Genomic DNA, 10,140 nt, shown 5'->3' with positions numbered 1-10,140 from the left:
TTTCGTATGCAAGGGTTATAGGCAAAAAGTTTAAGAAAAAGTCTAGAAAGAGGATACTCCCTGCAACAAAACACAATGCATATTGTCCAAAGCAAGCCAATAGTTCATTAAAAAAAATATTCCAACCAACATTGCATAAAATTAAAAGATTGAAACTTATGCATAAAAACATCTTCTTGACACCAAAATGTGGTCAAATTAGAACATTTTCAATTTCAGATATAAACTCCTCAATAAGAGCTTACGGGGTTTAAAACATTCATTGAAACCCATTAGAAATTAATTTGGGGCCTTAAACGAACCCTAAAAATAACACCTAACACAAGGGCACACGCCTGTGTGGGAGGGGCAACACGCTTGTGTGGAATTAATTTTCAATGCACACCTAAAGGGGTTTTCACACGGCCTGGCACGAGCCCGTGTCTCTGGCCCGTGTCCTTCACACGGCTAGGACACATCCGTGTGCTAGCCCGTGTGTAAAAATGTGGACACTCTGTTTCTGACGTCAGCAATCCATAAGGGACACAGCCAAGGCACACGCCCGTGTGCTATGTCGTCCCCTTCACACGGCTGAGACACACGGTTGTGTCTCCGCCCGTGTGTTTACTACCATGCATACTGACTTGAATTTTTACATGCAGGGGACACACGGCTGAACAACACGCCCATGGGGCTGACTGTGTGTCACACATGGCCTAGACACACTCCCGTGTGTCTACCCTTGTGGACAAAATGAGGCTATTTACCAAGCCTCTTTGCCACCCTTACAAACACCTATTTATATAAGATCAACCAAGTTCAATACCAACATAATATGCACAACCAAAACAACCATAACCATTAGAAATTTGCATCATCATATTGAATAATAATTAGCATTAGCCAACATTCATGTCCTATACAAAATGAGTATCATAATCACATATGAGCCAACACATTTTTCTACTTCACAAAACGCTAAACAAAAGACTCGAGTCCCTATACATGCCAGTAAACAAAACAATTAACTAACTATACCAAGGTCTTGAGTGATAGTGTGATCAAAGCTTTTAACGTTACTAGATCCCCGATGCTAGCTTGGCGGCATTATAAGGAAAGAAAAGAAAGGAAGGTAAGCATGTAAGCTTAGTAAGTACATATATGCAAATAAAATGTAATTAAAAGAAAACATATCTATCAAACGATAAATTGACATGCATAAAAGATTTGAGTCACTTAGACTTCTCGATCTTATTCTTCCTTTCATTCATATATGCTGAAAGACATCTCCTCATAGTTTTAGGCTTTATCCATGAGTTCAGTCTACGTACGTCATCAAATTTTCACCAACTAAATCTTTGCATTTCCCGTTGAACGCTAGGGATACATAGGAATACGTAGGGAATTTTCATATAAATGTTATATAGATAGTTAGGGCTACCTCATACTATGATGTGCTCACATTTGAGCTACTCACAGGCCTTTCTATCAAGTAAGGACCTGGACCCCATGGCAATTATGTAACGTTCGCTCATTGAGCCACTCACGGGCCTGTGCACAAAGCCAGTACTCGGTCCTATGTTACTTATAAAAATCATCTCATGAACTCAGACTTAACTCATGAGTTCAGAACACATAATTTTCATGACATGCCCCTTCGTATCCTATTATATATCCACAGTTTAACGGGATTTCATGTTTAACAGAATAGTATCACATTTGCTCGCAACGTATTATACTCGAAGAACATGTCATTTACACATTCATGGCAACAATTGAAACTTCAGATACATAACCACAATAAGCTAATTGCACATGTATATTATAAAGGTATTTTTAAGTAAGTTTTGTTAAAACATTATTTACATATGTACTTACCTCGATACAAAATGATGAAGACGAGCTTAATCCTCGTAAACTTTATTCTTACCCCAATCAAGACCCGAATCACGTTTCTCTTTATCTACATTAATAAAAGTCATTTATTTCATCAGCACATCGATTTATACACTCAAATTTCATAATTGGGCAAAATGACTTTTTTCCCCTTAGACTTTCACAAAATGACCACAAAAATCGATTTTTATCAGAATTCTTTATATAATAAGCCTAGCCGAACCCTTTTTACTCTTATAGAAATCCAAAATTTCCACTATTCATACATTTATCATCTATTTTACAACTTATACAAAATAGTCCCTAATAGGGTTTTCATGAGAAATCTCTTCACAAAAGTTGTTTATTACCCATTTAAGACTCATATTCTTCCATAAAATTTCAGTTATCAACACACATGCTTTCATGGTAAAACCCTAGACTCTTGTCTATCTTACAAAATAGTCCCCTCATTTGAAAGCCCATGCTTCAAGGGGTCCAAAAATGTAAAAATCATTAAGAGAACTCATGAGAATCAATTACTTGCAAAGGCTTAGAGTTGCTGAAATTTTGAAGCTCAAAAACGCCTCTAATGGCTGAAAATTTTGGTGGTAGGAGAAGAGAGTGAAAGGATGAAGTCATCTTATCTTTTTTGATTCAATTAAGTCACCAAACCACCTAAACTTTTGACTTTTTGACCAAATTGTTCCCTATGGCCGGCCAAGATCTTAGGAAAGGGTGTAATTTCCCTTTAAAAACCCCCCAAATTAAGTTTCATAGCAATTTAACACCTTTAACTAAAAATTTAAGACTTTTGTACTTTATGCGATTTAGTCCTTTTTCGCAATTAAGCAAGCAATCGCTAAAATTAATTCACCAAAATTTTCATGTACTTTTCTAATCATGCTAAAGTATATAAAATAATATAAAAATAATTTCCTCAACCTCGAGTTAGTGGTTCCGAAACCACTGTTCCGACTAGCCCCAAAGTCAGTTTGTTATAGGGATTACCTTAAAAATATTGAAATCTTGATGTAATGGTGTTTTAAAGGGTTGCAAAGATAATATTTTACAAAAAGAATCAAGAGTTTTGAAGAATTTTTTAATATGAGAAAATGATTTTTGGATGAAGAGAAAAAAAGTTTTTGGGTTTCTGCAAATTACTTTTGAAGAAACACGGTGTAGGTGCATTCAAAAACTAAATGGTATCAATATTTTTTAAATAATACTGATACCAAATTGCAGTTCTATTTTCCAAGTACAGAAAAATTGCAAAAATGAAACTTTTAGGTCCTAAAGGGTTCTAAGGGTCCTAGAATGACTCTAAGATCATCCCAAATGATTTCTTATGCATGAAAATGCAAAATTTAAGCATGATGCATATGATTCATGAAGCAAAATTAGATTAAAAAAGGCTAAATTACCAATATTAAATCCATTCTTAGCAAGTACAAGAGTAAAAGAAAAAAATCATGCTAGATAAATAAGGTCAAAATAAATCAAATAACCACATAAAACTCCCCCAATATTTTTGCATACAAGAGCTATGAATGCCATACTATCATGCTTTTTGCAATAAAAACACAATTTACAAATTTAAAAATCAATCAATGTCAATGGAAAAATTCAACACAAAGTCAAGGCAAAGTGGTCAAACCTAGTTCTCTCCTAAGTGTCCAAAATCTCTCCTTGTCTAAAGGTTTTGTAAAAATGTCAGCTAATTGGCTTAAAGTGTCTACATACTCTAGAACTATTTCTCCTCTTTGGACATGATCTCTAATGAAATGATTTCTTATTTCAATGTGTTTAGTCCTAGAATGATGGATGAGACTTTTAGTAAGATAAATATCACTGGTATTGTCACACTTTATAAGAATGGTATCTAAATCTATTTAATAGTCCTTTAGTTGTTGTTTTATCCATAAAACTTGAGCACAACAACTAATGGAAGAAATATATTTTGCTTTGGTGGTGGACAATGCAACACTATTTTTTTCTTTGAAAACCATGATATTAGCATGTTGCTTAGGAATTGATAAGTATCAGAGATATTTTTCCTATCTAATTTGCATCCTCCAAAATCCACATCCAAGAATGCATGCAAGCTAAAGGATGAGTCTCTAGGATAGTAAAGACCTAAACTAAGAGTGTCTCTAAGGAATCTAAAGATTCTCTTAAGGGCTTGTAAATGTGATTCTTTATGACATGATTGAAATCTAACACACAAGCAAACCATAAACATGATATCAAGTCTACTTGTTGTAAGATAAATCAAAGAACTAATCATAGACCTATATAACTTTAAATTAACACATTTACTTTTCTCATCTTTGTCAAGCTTTGTAGACGGGCTCATGGGAGTAGCTTGTGGTTTAAGAGTTTCCATCCCAAACTTCTTGAGCATTTCCCTTTTGCACTTAGCTTGATTGCTGAAGATACTATCCTTTATTTGCTTGATTTGGAGTCCCAAAAAGAAATTTAGTGTAACACCTCTTACCCAAGTCCGAGGCCGGGACTGGGCACAAGGTATTACCTAACTTAAACACATGTTTACAATCATTTCGAGTCATAAAAACTCGATCGAATTTAAAACATTTCAATCTTGATCTATAAATTCTTAATATGGGCCTACGAGGCCTAAAACACACTTTGGAAACGATTTGGGATTAAACCGAATATCTTTGAAAACTTTGAAAAATGTCACTTGAAACAGGGGCACACACTCGTGTGAAAGGCGACACGCCCGTGTGTCCATTTTGACATGGCCGTACTAAAGGCCCATATGGTTTACAAGGCCTAAGCACAAGGGATTACACCCGTGCCCCAAACCCATGTGAATTTAATTCCAATTTTGAACCTCCAGGGGTTTTCACACGGCCGAGCACACGCTCGTATCCCTCACAAGGCCATGACATGCCCGTGTCGCAGTCGGTGTGTAAAAACCTTAACATTTAGTTTCTGACGTTAGCAACAAATTAAAGGCACACGGCCAAGGCACACGATCTAGACACATGCCCATGTGTCTACTCGTGTGGACAAAATAAGGCTATTTACCAAGCCTATTTGACACCTTTACTTGCACCAAGCTATACTACACCAAGGCAAACCCATTTAGTACACAACCACATGGCTAAATCAGCCCCCAACTAAACATTCCACACATTAGGGCCACTATACTTATTCACAAACAAACTCAACAACATGCAAATCATTCAATTTACTTTTTCCCAAAAGAATATTATCATTTGCATTTATCAATAACCAATATTATCCACCATCCATGGCATCACACAAAATGACTCAATAGCTATGACAAGCCACTCGTTTGGCCCAAAACAATGTGACCATAACAAAAAGACAAGTTCCTATACATGCCATAATCAAAATGATAAAACTAGCTATACTAAATGCTTCAGGGATAGTGTGACTGGTTGCCCCGACGTAAGTCGATGATCCACGAGCTACTTTGGAGGCGCTATAAGAAAATGGAAAGGAAAAGAGGTAGGCATAAAGCTTAGTAAGACGCATGTAAATAATGAAATAGCTACAAGTTACCATAAGGGATCATACTCTTAACATAACTCAATTTGCACACGAAAGTGAGGATTCATAAATATTAATTGTTCATATTCATCTATTATCAAGCATACAACATTGACTGAATTCACATTCATACTTCATGCAAAATACACAGATGTTTATAAGCATAACTTACTCACTTTCCTTCCTTACTAAACAGACAACGTAAATGAAGCTCGTATTTTGAAATTCTCATTTAGGTACCTGTACCACTCACCACATGGTCATAAGTTCTCTCATTCGATATAAATCATAAATCTTCCGCTGAACCATTTGGAATACTACAGGATATTCATTAGCCTCAAACATGGGATAAGATGCCATCGCCATGTTCCAGACATAGTCTTACACTGGCTAGCACATCAAAATCGATGCCATGTCCTAGACAAGTCTTACACTAACTTTCATATATTGAGGTTGAAGTCGTGTCCTAGATAGGTTTTACACTTGCTCTCATCTATCAGTATCGATGCCATGTCCCAGACAGGTCTTACACTGACACACAACAAGCTAATGCCATGTCCCAGACAGGTCTTACACTAGCTTGTATATCTCGAGGCCGATGCATGTCCTAGACATGTCTTACACTGGCTGGTATATCTCGAGGCTAATGCATGTCCCAGACATGTCTTACACTGGCTCTCAATTTGGGGTCGATGCATGTCCCGGACATGTCTTACACTAGCACACATATCACCAAATGTCATGGCATAAATATCCAAATCTATTCCTAATGTTCAACCAGAAGTCTTCATTATACAAATTCTTATTCACAATGAAAATCAACAATTCATACCATACTAATTGTACAATACATGATAATATTGAATTAGCATTATTTACGTACAACTTACCTTGGCTTACAAAAGGTGAGCAACTAATCGACCTAATCCATAAGCTTGGCCTTTCCTCGGTCCAAGTTCGATTTTCATATTTCTTGATCTAACATAATAAAAATTCACTCATTTAATCACTAAATAAATTTAGACAATAAAAAATTCACATTTTTGGCAAAATGACCATTTTGACCCTATACTTTCACCAAATGACCATTTTACCCCTAGGCTTGAAAATTAATTTTTATCAAATTTCTTCATGTATTAAACCTAGCCGAACCCTTTTTACTCTTATAGCAACCCAAAATTTCTATTATTTAACAAAAAGTACTATCTATTTTATAAACTTTACAAAATGGTCTTATTAGGGTTTTCATGATAAGTCCTTTCACAAAAGTTGTTTATTTAACAACCAAGTTTCATTTTCTTCCATAAAAACTCAACAAAAATCATAAATTATTTCATGGGAAATCCCTAGACTATCAACTATTTTGCCAAATAGTCCCCTCAATAGATAGCTCATGTTACAAGGGTTCCAAAGGTACCAAAATCATCAAAAATAACCATCTAAATCACTTACTTGAGAGAGTTATAAGTGGCTGAAAGTTTCAAGCTTTCAAAAACCCCATTCTTTCTAAAAATTTCGGTAGAGAAGAAAGGAAAAAATGAAAAAGATGATGGCTAGTCACTAGGGTAATAATTTATTACACATTAAGTCACCTACCCATTGACCATTTGATTTTCCTGTCCCCTATGGCCGGCCATAAGCTTCTAAAGGGCCTAATTGCACTTTAAAGACCCCCAAATTTTGGTTCTCTAGCTATCTAACACCTTTGGCTAGTAAAACAAAACTTTTGCCCTTTATGCGATTTAGTCCTTTTTTGCAATTAGGCTCTCAAACTCTAAAATTAATCCACCAAATTTTTCATACACTCACATAATCATACTATGACACCAAAATAATAACAAAAATAATTCCTCGACCTCAGATTGTGGTCCCAAAACCACTATTCTGACTAAGCCCAAAATCAAGCCGTTAAAATTCTCCCCCCTTAGGGATTTTTGTCCCCAAAAATCTTACTAGTGAATAAGTTGGGGTATTGATCTCTCATGGTCTCCTCGGGTTCCCATGTGGCTTCCTCGACTCCCTGTCTATGCCATAAAACTTTCACGAGTGCTATACTTTTATTCCTCAATTGTTTGACCTCCCGAGCCAAAATCTTAACCGGCTCTTCGCCATAAGTCATGTCCAGCTGAATCTCCACCTCAGTTGGCACGATCACATGCGAAGGATCCGATCTATATCGACGTAACATGGACACATGAAACACATCATGACTCCTCTCCAACTCTGAGGGTAAAGTCAATCGGTAGGCAACAGGCCCTACTCTCTCGGTAATCTCATAAGGTCCTATGAAACCAGGACTCAGCTTCCCCTTTCTACCGAATCTGAGGACTTTCCTCCACAGGGATACTTTCAAAAACACCCTATCACCAACTTGAAACTCAATTTCCTTTCGTTTCAAATCAGCGTAGGATTTCTGTCTATCTGAAGCGGCCTTCAAACAGTCACGAATCACCTTAACTTTCTCTTCGGTTTCTTTGACCAAGTCAACCACGTGAATCTAATTTTCTTTAAGTTTGGTCCAATATAAGGGCATTCGACACTTGCATTCATACAAAACCTCATAGGGCGCAATTTTTAGACTTGACTGATAACTATTGTTGTAGGCAAACTCTACCAGTGGTAAATACCTTTCCCAGCTGCCTTGCAACTTGAGAACACAACACCACAACATGTCTTCTGAGATCTAAATCACTCTTTCTGACTAGCAGTCAGTTTGAGGGTGAAAAGCCTTACTAAAATTCAAATTTGTTCCCAACGCCTCTTGTAACTTCTTCTAAAACCGCAAGGTAAATCTCAAATCTCTATCCAAAATAATCGACAAGGGTACTCTATGAAGTCTCACAATCTCAGAAACATACAATTTAGCCAATTTCTCAAGGGAATAGTCGGTACGCACCGGTATAAATGTGCCAATTTGGGAAGCCTATCAACAACAACCCAAACGAAATCCTCTTTCCTTAGTGTCAAAGGCCGCCCTGACACAAAATCCATAGTTACACGGTCTCATTTCCAGTCGGGAACCATTACGAGTTGAAGCAAACCCGAAGGTACTTGGTGTTCAGCCTTCACTTGCTGACAAACTAGACATTTAGAAAAAAACCCTGAAATGTCTCTTTTCATTCCTGACCACTAGTACATTTTCTTCAAGTCGTTATACATTTTCACGCTACCTAGATGGATAGACAAGTAACCACTATGTGCTTCTCGTAGAATCCTCTGAATAAGCTCATTGTCCTTGGGTACACAAACCCTATCATTGAGTATTATACACCCATCGGTACCAATTTGAAAGTCTGGTTCACAACCTGTCTTGTTCTGAGTCATCTTGGCTTGCAATTCCTTATCACCCTTCTAAGCTTCATGGATCTCTTGAAGGAACATCGATCTAGCTCTCAGTTCTGCTAGAACCAAACCATCATTGGCCACCAATAACTGAGTGTTCATGGCCCTCAAGGCGAATAATGACTTTTTATTCAGAGCGTCAATGACTATGTTTGCTTTTCCAGGGTGGTAGTTGATTATTAACTTGTAGTCTTCTATCAACTCCAACCATCTTCGTTGTCATAGGTTCAACTCCTTCTGAGTCATCAAGTACTTGAGGCTTTTAGGGTTGGTGAACACTTGGCATTTCTCGCCATACAAATGGTGTCTCCATATTTTCAATGCAAATACAATGGCGGCCAACTCTAAATCATGGGTCGAGTAGTTTTTCTCATGCGGCTTTAACTGTCTCGATGCATAGGCTATGACCTTACCTTCTTGCATGAGTACGTATCCCAATCCATTTACGGAGGCGTTGCTATATGCCAAAAACTCTTTTCCTAGTTCCGATTGCACTAAAACTGAGGCTTCGGTCAATAACGCCTTTAATGCCTTGAAGCTCTGTTGGCACTTATCATTCCACTCGAACTTGACCTCTTTTTGTAGCAGTCTAGTCATCGGAGTAGCTATCATCGAGAACCCTTTAACAAGCCATCTGTAGTACCCTGCCAAGCCAGAAAGCTTCTAATCTCTGGCATATTCCTCGACGGTTTCCACTCAACAATAGTCGAGATCTTACTCGGATCAACTCTAATTCTGTCACCCGACACTATGTGTCTTTAGAATTTGACCTCTCGAAGCCAAATTCACTTTTACTAAACTTAGCATACAGCTGCTTATCCCTTAAGGTCTGCAAAACAATTCTCAAATGCTCCGCGTGTTCACTCGCATCTAAAGAATAAATTAATATATCATCGATAAAGACCACTACGAACTTATCCAAATACAGCTAAAAATGCGATTCATCAAGTACATAAACATCGCAGGGGCATTCATTAAACCAAAGGGCATTACAAGGAACTCATAGTGCCCACACCTCATCCTAAATGCGATTTTCAGTATATCTTGCACTTTTACTCTGAGCTGGTAATAACCGGACCTTAAGTCTATCTTGGAAAACATGGTGGCTCCTTTCAATTGGTCAAACAGATCATCTATCCTTGGCAAGGGAAACTTGTCCTTTACAGTCACCTTGTTAAGCTGTTTGTAGTCTATACATAACCTTATCGACCCGTCTTTCTTTTTCACAAAAAGTAACGGAGCACCCCACTGAGAATAGCTCGGTCTCGTAAAACCTTTATTCGTTAACTCTTGTAGATGAACTTTCAACTCTTTTAACTTCGTCGGAGCCATCCTATATGGAGTAATTGAGATAGGTGTTATACCAGAGGCTAACTCGATTCCAAATTCAACTTCCCCCAC

The sequence above is a fragment of the Gossypium arboreum genome, chromosome 1 (genome assembly GCF_025698485.1).
Source record: "Gossypium arboreum isolate Shixiya-1 chromosome 1, ASM2569848v2, whole genome shotgun sequence".
Classification (NCBI taxonomy): domain Eukaryota; kingdom Viridiplantae; phylum Streptophyta; class Magnoliopsida; order Malvales; family Malvaceae; genus Gossypium; species Gossypium arboreum.
Note: the sequence above shows the minus strand (reverse complement) of the source record.